Source organism: Rutidosis leptorrhynchoides, chromosome 9 (assembly GCF_046630445.1).
Source record: "Rutidosis leptorrhynchoides isolate AG116_Rl617_1_P2 chromosome 9, CSIRO_AGI_Rlap_v1, whole genome shotgun sequence".
NCBI classification, from domain to species: Eukaryota; Viridiplantae; Streptophyta; class Magnoliopsida; order Asterales; family Asteraceae; genus Rutidosis; species Rutidosis leptorrhynchoides.
This window is the reverse complement of record NC_092341.1, coordinates 174,458,553-174,470,692: the sequence shown is the minus strand read 5'-3', so window position 1 is coordinate 174,470,692 and position 12,140 is coordinate 174,458,553.

Genomic DNA, 12,140 nt, shown 5'->3' with positions numbered 1-12,140 from the left:
ATAATAATCTTGATGAACTCAATAACTTGAATGCAACGTCTTTCAAAATATGCCATGAATGACTCCAAGTAATATCCTTAAAATGAGCTAATGTGTAATGACCCGCACTTTTTCGATCGTTCTATACTTATAAGAATAATATTTACATAAATTAAACCTTACCAACATGATAAGCAATCCAAATTGATGAGATTTATGTTTTTGAAAAGAGTTTACACAACGTTTGACCGTCTAGTTTGACCGATGATATCACGAACTATACAATATATGATAATTATACGTTTGTGTATATATATGTATACATACATATTTAACATGATCTAAGAATGTTATAATATCTTATTTTGTATTAATAACAATAAGTTATAAGTATATTTTGAAACTACTAACTTAAGTTTTCAAAACGATAACCATACGTAACGTTAATTGACATAAATACTTATGACCTATAATGTTTATACATATATCGTATAAGTAATGTATTTAATCACTTTTTAAGGACTTAAATACATAAAACAATATAAGTGTATTCACAAAAGATAGCTATATTTGAATCCTCATTCCATTTTTCACAAGATTTTCTATACGTATATCTAGAGTATATGTACTCGTATCATACCTAGCTTCTATACGTATTTACTATTGGTATATACACATCAAATCACCGCCAACCAGCCCTTGTTCATGCCTTATGTATAAGGTAACTCTCTTGTTCATGCCTTATGTATAAGGTAACTACTTTTGATATTTAGTATGACTAATTACATAAAAATACAACATGAAATTTTGTCCATGTTTTTCCATTAATCATGTTTTTATGGCCTTAAAAACATCTTCCATTTTAAAATTTTATTACCTCATTTCTTTAACCAAAAACACACTCTTAAGAAACTCCATAACCATTCAGCTAGTATCCATGAAGATCTAGCCATAAAAACATCACTTAAACACCATAAGAAAAACCTTACAAAAACACTTCAAGAATCCTTTCAAGAACACAAGTTTACTTCCAATCTTTCATCCAACTCCATCACTCTTTTGGTTCTAGATTTTTACTTCTATTTTACAGCAATCTTGTCCAAGTAACTTGAGGTAGTAACTTTGTTCATAACCTTATTCGATTCATATATATATAGCTATCTTATTTTGTGGTATAAAATTTTAACAACAAGAACATAGTTTGAATGTTTTCAAACTTGTTTGCAAACTAAATAGATCCTTCTCACTTAACTTTTAAAATACTTCAAGACCTGTAATATATCATAAATATATGCTAATTTAACAAGGTATAACTTGGTTTTTCAAAGAACACCTTAAAAACTGAATTTACGACGTCGGAGTGCAACCGGGGGCTGTTTTGGGTTGGATAATTAAAAACCATCTTAAACTTTGAATTGGAGGTTTATTTTCTGGAAAAATGATTTTTACTATGAATATGATAACACATAAAAATTTCATGATTTAACTCAAAGTATAAGTATTTTTAGAAAAATAATCATTTAAGGTTGTTTACATGATGGAAAATGATTAACTTCATAAGTTTCACTAAAGTTTGACCTATGACCTGTGATTTTGAATACAAACTAAGGTATTTACAGTTCATAGTCTTAAAGAGGGACTCGATCCAAGGAAGTGGCAAGTTGAATCAACGAAAACGGAGTTGTAACGAAGAAACTATGACCAAAACGAGATCGGATATCTAAGACTAGTTTAGCTACGAAAATAATTGGAGAAAATTAAATAAATCACATCTTTTTAAAATAACATGATATTTTATATATATGTACTCATAATTTAATTTTATATGGTTCAGGATCACCCGTAAACAATACGAGAAGATTAATCATAAGATCCCATGATTGTACGCAACACGTCATTTGACAACACCGGTACTTTATGTACGCAACACGTCATTTGACAACACCGGTACCGTGGGTCAAGATTAATCTCGACCAATACATATACGATGGGGGTTTTTATTTATTTCATTGGGGGTTTATTAAACACCTAAAAATGAACCATTAAAATTGAATTACTAACATCGGACTGCTAACTACGGACTAAGGAATTATTAAAAGTATTAAAAGTATTATAAGTATATATATGTGACGTTTGTTTAAAAAGAAAAGGTATTGATATATTATATATGGATAGGTTCGTGATATCAATCGGAGACCAAGTCAAAATTACATATCTTCAAGACGAAAGTGAGTATATAGTCCCACTTTTAAACTCTAAGTATTTCGGGATGAGAATACATGTATTTTATGTTTTACGTTATGGACACAAGTAACTGAAAAATATATTCTACGTTGAGTTGTACCACTGGCATACTTCCCTGTAGCTTGGTAACTGTTATTTACAGCGGTATTGTAAACGCGAATCCTGTTGATAGATCTATCGGGCCTGACAACCCCAACCGGACTGGACGACCAGTATTCAACGGTTGCACAGTACTTCGTTTTGTGACTACACTTGGTACGGTGTAGTAAGATTTCATAATAAAGGGAATATGCGACGTGATTAAATGTTAAGTATGGTTACCAAGTGCTCAACCACTTAGAATATTTTTATTAAAACGTTTATATATGAAATCTTGTGGTCTATATATATATATTGCTGCCGGCATTAAACCTATATCTCACCAACTTTATGTTGACGTTTTAAACATGTCTATTCTCAGGTGATAATTAGAAGCTTCCGCTGCAACATGTTGAATTTAAGCAAGATCTTGAGTATGCATATTTGTGTCAAAAATAAAACTGCATATCCGAGGATTTGTATTGTAAAATATGCTAGAAATCGTGTTGTTATCATCATTTGTAAAGTTTGTAAGTCTAAGATTATCGCTAAATGATAATCATCTTTATTTTGTCTAAAGCTTGTATCAAAATAAGAATTATGGTTTGTAATGTAAAATATATGCAGTTGTTCTTTTAAAAATGTCGCATATAGAGGTCAATACCTCCCAATGAAATCATACGTTATGTAACACGTTCTTATGGTTAAGGACGGGTTATGACATGTGGTATCAGAGCGGTGGTCTTAGCGAACCAGGTTTGCATTAGTGTGTCTAACTGATAAGTCGTTAGGATACATTAGTAAGTCTGGACTTTGACCGGGTCTGATTTAAAAACCATTGCTTATCATTGTTGGTTAAAATTTATATGTAAATATTATGTAGTACTAATGGGTTAGTTGTTATGTGATAGATGTCGGGCTCGAAACTTATTATCACATTCAGCGACTCCGAATCAGAATCTTCAGATGGTGTTTCAGTCATTAACCTATCCGATGACGAAAATAATATCTTTGAGGAAGACTCACAAATTCCGGATGAACCAACTATAGGGAACCCGGAAAGTGAACCCGAGGAGGAAAGTGAACCCGAGGAGGAAAGTGAACCCGAGGAAGAAATACAGGAAATTATGAAAGACAAGTTCGAATTAGGAAAGAAACGAAAGGCTAACGAATTAGAAAATTCAAATCCTGAGTTTAGTAAGGATGATGTGGCACCAACTCCACTAGACACTACCACCCCTATTCCCGCTATTCCTATTCGTTCTATCCCGGCATCCAGTTCTTCAGCCCCACCGCCAAAATATAGGCAGACAGCTAGGATAAGCGTTAGGCCATTCCTTGAACCTAAACGTCCTAGAAAATAGACCAAACGATGCGCTGCCGTATTAAACCATGGGATCATATAATGTTTTGTATAATATTATTAGAGTGGTTTGCTTAATATTCGATGTAAGATAAGCATATGTAAAATAGTGAAGTATGAAATGCAATAATTTTCCATGGTTAAGTATTATTTAGATTGTAGTAATTGGTTCTGTACTAAGCTATTAAGTATGAACATTAACGGGTAGGTACTACCCTCGATATAATTATAAAACGCTAATAAGAAGAAAAGGTTTTTATAATAATACCTAGTTCATATTATTAACAAGCTATAATGTACTATAAATACACACTACATCTATAATATTCCATGTGAATAATTATTTTCTTTCATTAGGAAATGGCGCGATTGAATCGAATGACGGAACAAGAAGTCGAGGAATTCATCAACCAGCGAGTCAATGACAGAATGTTATGGGTCGAAGCTGCAAGAGCTGCTGCAGTTAACCCAAATCCTCGTGTAGGATGCACCTACAAGACGTTTCAAGCTTGCAAGCCCTCATCATTCAGTGGAACGGAAGGACCGATCGGTTTAACCCGGTGGATAGAAAAGATGGAGACTGTGTTTAAAATCAGTGGTTGTGTTGAAAAGGACATGACCAAGTATGCATCGTGCACTTTACAAGATAGTGCACTCACGTGGTGGAAAAATTTTGTGAAGGCTGTAGGAGGAGATGTAGCTTATGATACTCCATGGGAAGAATTCAAAACAATGTTAATCAACGAATATTGTCCAAGGAACGAGGTTAGGAAGTTGGAAGATGAATTACGAAGTCTGAAGGTTGTTGGTACTGAAATCACCAACTACAATCAGCGATTCATGGAATTAGTTTTGCTATGTCCTGAATTGGTTCCAACCGAAGAACGGAAGATTGAAATGTACAAAGATGGTTTGCCCACAAAGGTCAAGGCAAACATTACAGCATCGAGACCTAAGACAATTCATGAAGCTATAACCATGGCAAACGAGCTAATGGATCAGGTCATCTTGGATAAGAAATCATCCAATACTGATGTGAAGGTATTGGGTAACAAAAGAAAGTGGAATGGAAATTATGATCGAGGTAACCAACAACAATCTTTTAAGAAACAAGAAACCACGAAAGGTGCGGGTAGTGGTTCAGGTTTTGGTTACAAAGGACAAAATCCTTTATGCAACCGATGCCATAAACATCACTTTGGTTACTGTAGTGTGGTGTGCAACAAATGTAATCGACAGGGTCATCTTGCTGAAGATTGTAGGGCTCTCGTTACAAATACAAATGGTACCAAGACTCCTGCCACCAATGCAAATAGAACTGCTTTGGCTACCGTTACTTGTTTTGGGTGTGGAAAACAGGGTCATTATAAGAGCCAGTGCCCGAATCCAGAGAAGAATGTTGGACCTGCACGTGGGAGAGCATTTGTTATTAATGCTGGAGAGGCACGTGAAGACCCGGAGCTTGTTACGGGTACGTTTACCATTAATAACTTATCAGCGTCTATTATATTTGATACTGGTGCCGATAGAAGTTACGTGTGTAGAAATTTTTACACTAAATTGAATTGTTCATCATTACCTCTAGATGCTAAGTACATGATTGAGTTAGCTAATGGTAAACTAATTAAAGCCGATAAAATTTGTCGTGATTGTGAAATAAATTTAGCCGGAGAAACGTTTAAAATTTACTTGATACCCGTAGAATTAGGAAGTTTTGATGTAATAGTCGGCATGGACTGGATGTCCAAAGTAGGAGCTGAAGTTGTGTGTGCCAAGAAGGCAATTCGCATTCCTAGTAAGGATAAAATGCCGGTGATGATTTATGGAGAGAAGGGTAATTCAAAGCTAAAACTCATTAGTTGTTTGAAAGCCAAGAAGTGTTTAGAAAAGGGATGTTATGCTATTCTAGCACATGTTAATAAAGTCGAAAAGAAAGAAAAAGAGAAGTGCATCAACGACGTGCCTGTGGCAAGAGATTTTCCTGAAGTTTTTCCGGAAGAGTTGCCGGGATTACCTCCATTTAGATCTGTAGAATTTCAAATAGATTTAGTACCAGGAGCTGCACCAGTGGCTCGTGCTCCATATAGACTTGCACCGTCCGAATTAAAAGAACTTCAAAGTCAGTTAAAAGAATTACTAGACCGTGGATTCATACGACCAAGCACTTCACCGTGGGGAGCTCCAATTTTATTTGTTAAGAAGAAAGATAGATCTTTTAGGATGTGTATAGATTATCGTGAATTAAATAAGTTAACTATCAAGAATCGGTATCCACTACCGAGAATTGATGACTTATTTGATCAACTGCAAGGATCATGTGTTTATTCGAAAATTGACCTAAGATCGGGTTATCATCAATTACGTGTCAAAGAAGAGGACATTCCGAAAACTGCTTTTCGGACACGTTATGGTCATTACGAATTTTTGGTCATACCGTTTGGATTGACGAATGCGCCAGCTGTATTCATGGACCTCATGAATCGAGTTTGTAGTCCATATTTAGATAAGTTTGTTATCGTTTTCATTGATGATATTCTTATCTATTCCAAGAGTGAGCAAGAGCATGAACAGCATTTAAGGTTGATATTAGAGTTGTTGAGAAAAGAACAGCTATATGCTAAATTTTCTAAATGTGCTTTCTGGTTGAAAGAAGTGCAATTTCTTGGCCACGTTGTTAGTAGCAAAGGAATTCAGGTTGATCCAGCAAAAATTGAAGCCATTGAAAAATGGGAGACTCCTAAGACACCAACGCAGATACGCCAATTTTTGGGTTTAGCCGGTTATTATAGAAGGTTTATTCAAGATTTTTCCCGAATAGCTAAGCCGTTGACAGCGTTAACGCAAAAAGGGAAAAAATATGAATGGACCTCTGAGCAGGAGAGTGCATTTCAATTACTGAAGAAGAAGTTAACTACGGCGCCTATTTTATCGTTACCAGAAGGGAACGATGATTTTGAAATATATTGTGACGCTTCGCGACAAGGTTTTGGTTGCGTTCTTATGCAACGGAAGAAAGTTATTGCATACGCATCCCGACAATTGAAGATTCACGAGCGAAATTATACGACGAATGATCTAGAATTGGGAGCAGTCGTGTTTGCATTGAAGATGTGGAGACACTACTTGTATGGAGTTAAATGCACTGTGTTTACTGATCATAAAAGCCTTCAACATATTTTTGATCAGAAACAGCTGAACATGAGGCAACGTAGGTGGGTCGAGTTAATAAACGACTATGATTGTGAAATTCGTTATCATCCCGGGAAAGCGAATGTGGTGGCTGACGCATTAAGCAGAAAGGAACGAGAACCAATTCGAGTACGAGCGATGAACATAAAAATTCGCATGAATCTCAACTCACAAATCAAAGAAGTTCAACGAGAAGCACTTACTAAAGAAAACATAAGAAATGAAATAATGAAGAAGTATGAGAAGCAACTCGTTATACGGGAAGATGGAATTCGATATTTTGCAAATCGTATTTGGGTACCGAAGTTGGGTGGATTAAGGAAGTTGATATTGAACGAGGCACATAAGACAAGATACTCGATATATCCTGGAGTTGGAAAGATGTACCAAGATCTTAAGACACGTTATTGGTGGCCTAATTTAAAGACAGACGTTGCAACATATGTTGGGGAGTGTTTAACTTGTTCTAAGGTCAAAGCAGAACACCAGAAGCAGTCAGGGTTACTTCAACAACCAGAAATCCCAGAATGGAAATGGGACGGTATTACCATGGATTTCATCACGAAGTTACCAAAGACTGCCTGGGGATACGACACTATTTGGGTGATTGTTGATCGTCTCACCAAGTCTGCACATTTCTTGCCTATAAAGGAAACGGATAGGATGGAGAAACTATTACGATTGTATATAAAGGAAATTGTTTCAAGGCATGGAATACCTATTTCCATTATATCTGATCGTGATAGTAGATTTACCTCAAAGTTCTGGCAATCACTACAGGAGGCACTAGGAACTCGTTTGGATATGAGTACCGCATATCATCCGCAAACGGACGGGCAGAGTGAAAGAACAATTCAGACTCTTGAAGACATGCTCAGGGCATGTGTGATCGATTTTGGAAACGGATGGGATAAGTATTTACCGTTAGCAGAATTCTCGTATAATAATAGTTATCATGCGAGCATTAAAGCTGCGCCATTTAAAGCACTGTATGGGAGGAAGTGTAGATCTCCTATCTGTTGGAATGAAGTAGGAGATCGACAATTAACTGGTCCCGAGATCATACATGAAACTACTGAAAAGATAGTACAAATCAAGGAGAGATTGAAAACAGCCCGTAGTCGCCAAAAGAGCTACGCCGATGTCCGAAGGAAACCATTAGAGTTTCAGATCGGTGACATGGTTATGTTAAAGGTGTCACCATGGAAAGGTGTAATACGTTTTGGAAAAAGGGGTAAACTGAAGCCAAGATATGTAGGCCCGTTCAAGATCATCGAACGCATTGGACCGGTAGCTTATCGACTCGAGTAACCGTAACAACTCGCCGGAGTACATAATACCTTTCACGTCTCAAACCTTAAGAAGTGTCTTGCAAAGGAAGATTTCACCATTCCTCTTGAAGAAATCCATGTCGACGAGAAACTACAATTCGTCGAAGAACCAATCGAAATCATGGACCGTGAAGTTAAACAGCTCAAGCAGAGCAACATACCGATCATTAAGGTTCGTTGGAATGCTCGAAGGGGTCCTGAGTTTACTTGGGAATGAGAGGATCAGATGAAACAAAAGTATCCACACTTGTTTCTCGATGACGCAAAATAGGTACAATTTTAAAATTTCGGGACGAAATTTATTTAACGGGTAGGTACTGTAATGACCCGCACTTTTTCGATCGTTCTATACTTATAAGAATAATATTTACATAAATTAAAACTTACCAACATGATAAGTAATCCAAATTGATGAGATTTATGTTTTTGAAAAGAGTTTACACAACGTTTGACCGTCTAGTTTGACCGATGATATCACGAACTATACAATATATGATAATTATACGTTTGTGTATATATATGTATACATACATATTTAACATGATCTAAGAATGTTATAATATCTTATTTTGTATTAATAACAATAAGTTATAAGTATATTTTGAAACTACTAACTTAAGTTTTCAAAACGATAACCATACGTAACGTTAATTGACATAAATACTTATGACCTATAATGTTTATACATATATCGTATAAGTAATGTATTTAATCACTTTTTAAGGACTTAAATACATAAAATAATATAAGTGTATTCACAAAAGATAGCTATATTTGAATCCTCATTCCATTTTTCACAAGATTTTCTATACGTATATCTAGAGTATATGTACTCGTATCATACCTAGCTTCTATACGTATTTACTATTGGTATATACACATCAAATCACCGCCAACCAGCCCTTGTTCATGCCTTATGTATAAGGTAACTCTCTTGTTCATGCCTTATGTATAAGGTAACTACTTTTGATGTTTAGTATGACTAATTACATAAAAATACAACATGAAATTTTGTCCATGTTTTTCCATTAATCATGTTTTTATGGCCTTAAATACATCTTCCATTTTCAAATTTTATTACCTCATTTCTTTAACCAAAAACACACTCTTAAGAAACTCCATAACCATTCAGCTAGTATCCATGAAGATCTAGCCATAAAAACATCACTTAAACACCATAAGAAAAACCTTACAAAAACACTTCAAGAATCCTTTCAAGAACACAAGTTTACTTCCAATCTTTCATCCAACTCCATCACTCTTTTGGTTCTAAATTTTTACTTCTCTTTTACAGCAATCTTGTCCAAGTAACTTGAGGTAGTAACTTTGTTCATAACCTTATTCGATTCATATATATATAGCTATCTTATTTTGTGGTATAAAATTTTAACAACAAGAACATAGTTTGAATGTTTTCAAACTTGTTTGCAAACTAAATAGATCCTTCTCACTTAACTTTTAAAATACTTCAAGACCTGTAATATATCATAAATATATGCTAATTTAACAAGGTATAACTTGGTTTTTCAAAGAACACCTTAAAAACTGAATTTACGACGTCGGAGTGCAACCGGGGGCTGTTTTGGGTTGGATAATTAAAAACCATCTTAAACTATGAATTGGAGGTTTATTTTCTGGAAAAATGATTTTTACTATGAATATGATAACACATAAAAATTTCATGATTTAACTCAAAGTATAATTATTTTTAGAAAAATAATCATTTAAGGTTGTTTACATGATGGAAAATGATTAACTTCATAAGTTTCACTAAAGTTTGACCTATGACCTGTGATTTCGAATACAAACTAAGGTATTTACACATCATAGTCTTAAAGAGGGACTCGATCCAAGGAAGTGGCAAGTTGAATCAACGAATACGGAGTTGTAACGAAGAAACTATGACCAAAACGAGATCGGATATCTAAGACTAGTTTAGCTACGAAAATAATTGGAGAAAATTAAATAAATCACATCTTTTTAAAATAACATGATATTTTATATATATGTACTCATAATTTAATTTTATATGGTTCAGGATCACCCGTAAACAATACGAGAAGATTAATCATAAGATCCCATGATTGTACGCAACACGTCATTTGACAACACCGGTACTTTATGTACGCAACACGTCATTTGACAACACCGGTACCGTGGGTCAAGATTAATCTCGACCAATACATATACGATGGGGGTTTTTATTTATTTCATTGGGGGTTTATTAAACACCTAAAAATGAACCATTAAAATTGAATTACTAACATCGGACTGCTAACTACGGACTAAGGAATTATTAAAAGTATTAAAAGTATTATAAGTATATATATGTGACGTTTGTTTAAAAAGAAAAGGTATTGATATATTATATATGGATAGGTTCGTGATATCAATCGGAGACCAAGTCAAAATTACATATCTTCAAGACGAAAGTGAGTATATAGTCCCACTTTTAAACTCTAAGTATTTCGGGATGAGAATACATGTATTTTATGTTTTACGTTATGGACACAAGTAACTGAAAAATATATTCTACGTTGAGTTGTACCACTGGCATACTTCCCTGTAGCTTGGTAACTGTTATTTACAGCGGTATTGTAAACGCGAATCCTGTTGATAGATCTATCGGGCCTGACAACCCCAACCGGACTGGACGACCAGTATTCAACGGTTGCACAGTACTTCGTTTTGTGACTACACTTGGTACGGTGTAGTAAGATTTCATAATAAAGGGAATATGCGACGTGATTAAATGTTAAGTATGGTTACCAAGTGCTCAACCACTTAGAATATTTTTATTAAAACATTTATATATGAAATCTTGTGGTCTATATATATATATTGCTGCCGGCATTAAACCTATATCTCACCAACTTTATGTTGACATTTTAAACATGTCTATTCTCAGGTGATAATTAGAAGCTTCCGCTGCAACATGTTGAATTTAAGCAAGATCTTGAGTATGCATATTTGTGTCAAAAATAAAACTGCATATTCGAGGATTTGTATTGTAAAATATGCTAGAAATCGTGTTGTTATCATCATTTGTAAAGTTTGTAAGTCTAAGATTATCGCTAAACGATAATCATCTTTATTTTGTCTAAAGCTTGTATCAAAATAAGAATTATGGTTTGTAATGTAAAATATATGCAGTTGTTCTTTTAAAAATGTCGCATATAGAGGTCAATACCTCGCAATGAAATCATACGTTATCTAACACGTTCTTATGGTTAAGGACGGGTTATGACATAATGCACAGCGGAAGATTTCTTTAATACCTGAGAATAAACATGCTTTAAAGTGTCAACCAAAAGGTTGGTGTGACAACCCGGAAATTTCCAACCAAATTTAAACTTTAATCTTTATATGATTCCGACACGATAAGCAATATTTGTTAAGTTAAATTTCAAGAATTTTAAACTATGTTCATACATTCATTCAACCTCGACCAAGTTCCAACGATTCACGAACCATTAAACGAATATGATTATATATGTATATGTGTATATATATTATAACTTGAAACGTAAACAAAATATTAGATTAAATACTTTATATGATTGTATTTGTTTCAAAATGTTAATCAATGGAATTAGAAGATAAAATCAAATGATTGAATTATCAGATATATTAAATTATGATTACAAGTCTCTGTTGAAAGGCCCACGTTGATTTGAGAAATCTTTTCATTTTAACAATATTCGGAAAATGGTAAAGTGATTTATAAATATGAACAAATTGTCAATCATTGAGAACTAGACAAAGGATAGTGGAAGATTGAATCTCATAAAGACTCGATTGATCTATTTAGTTTCAAACGTACAAAAACGTTTTCAGTTTAAAAAGAACTTTATTATTAAAACGTATATAACTTTTATAAATATCTAGAACCACTTTTGACAACTCATTACTTAACTAGTATGATAAAAATAAAGATAACGATATTTATATTAAAT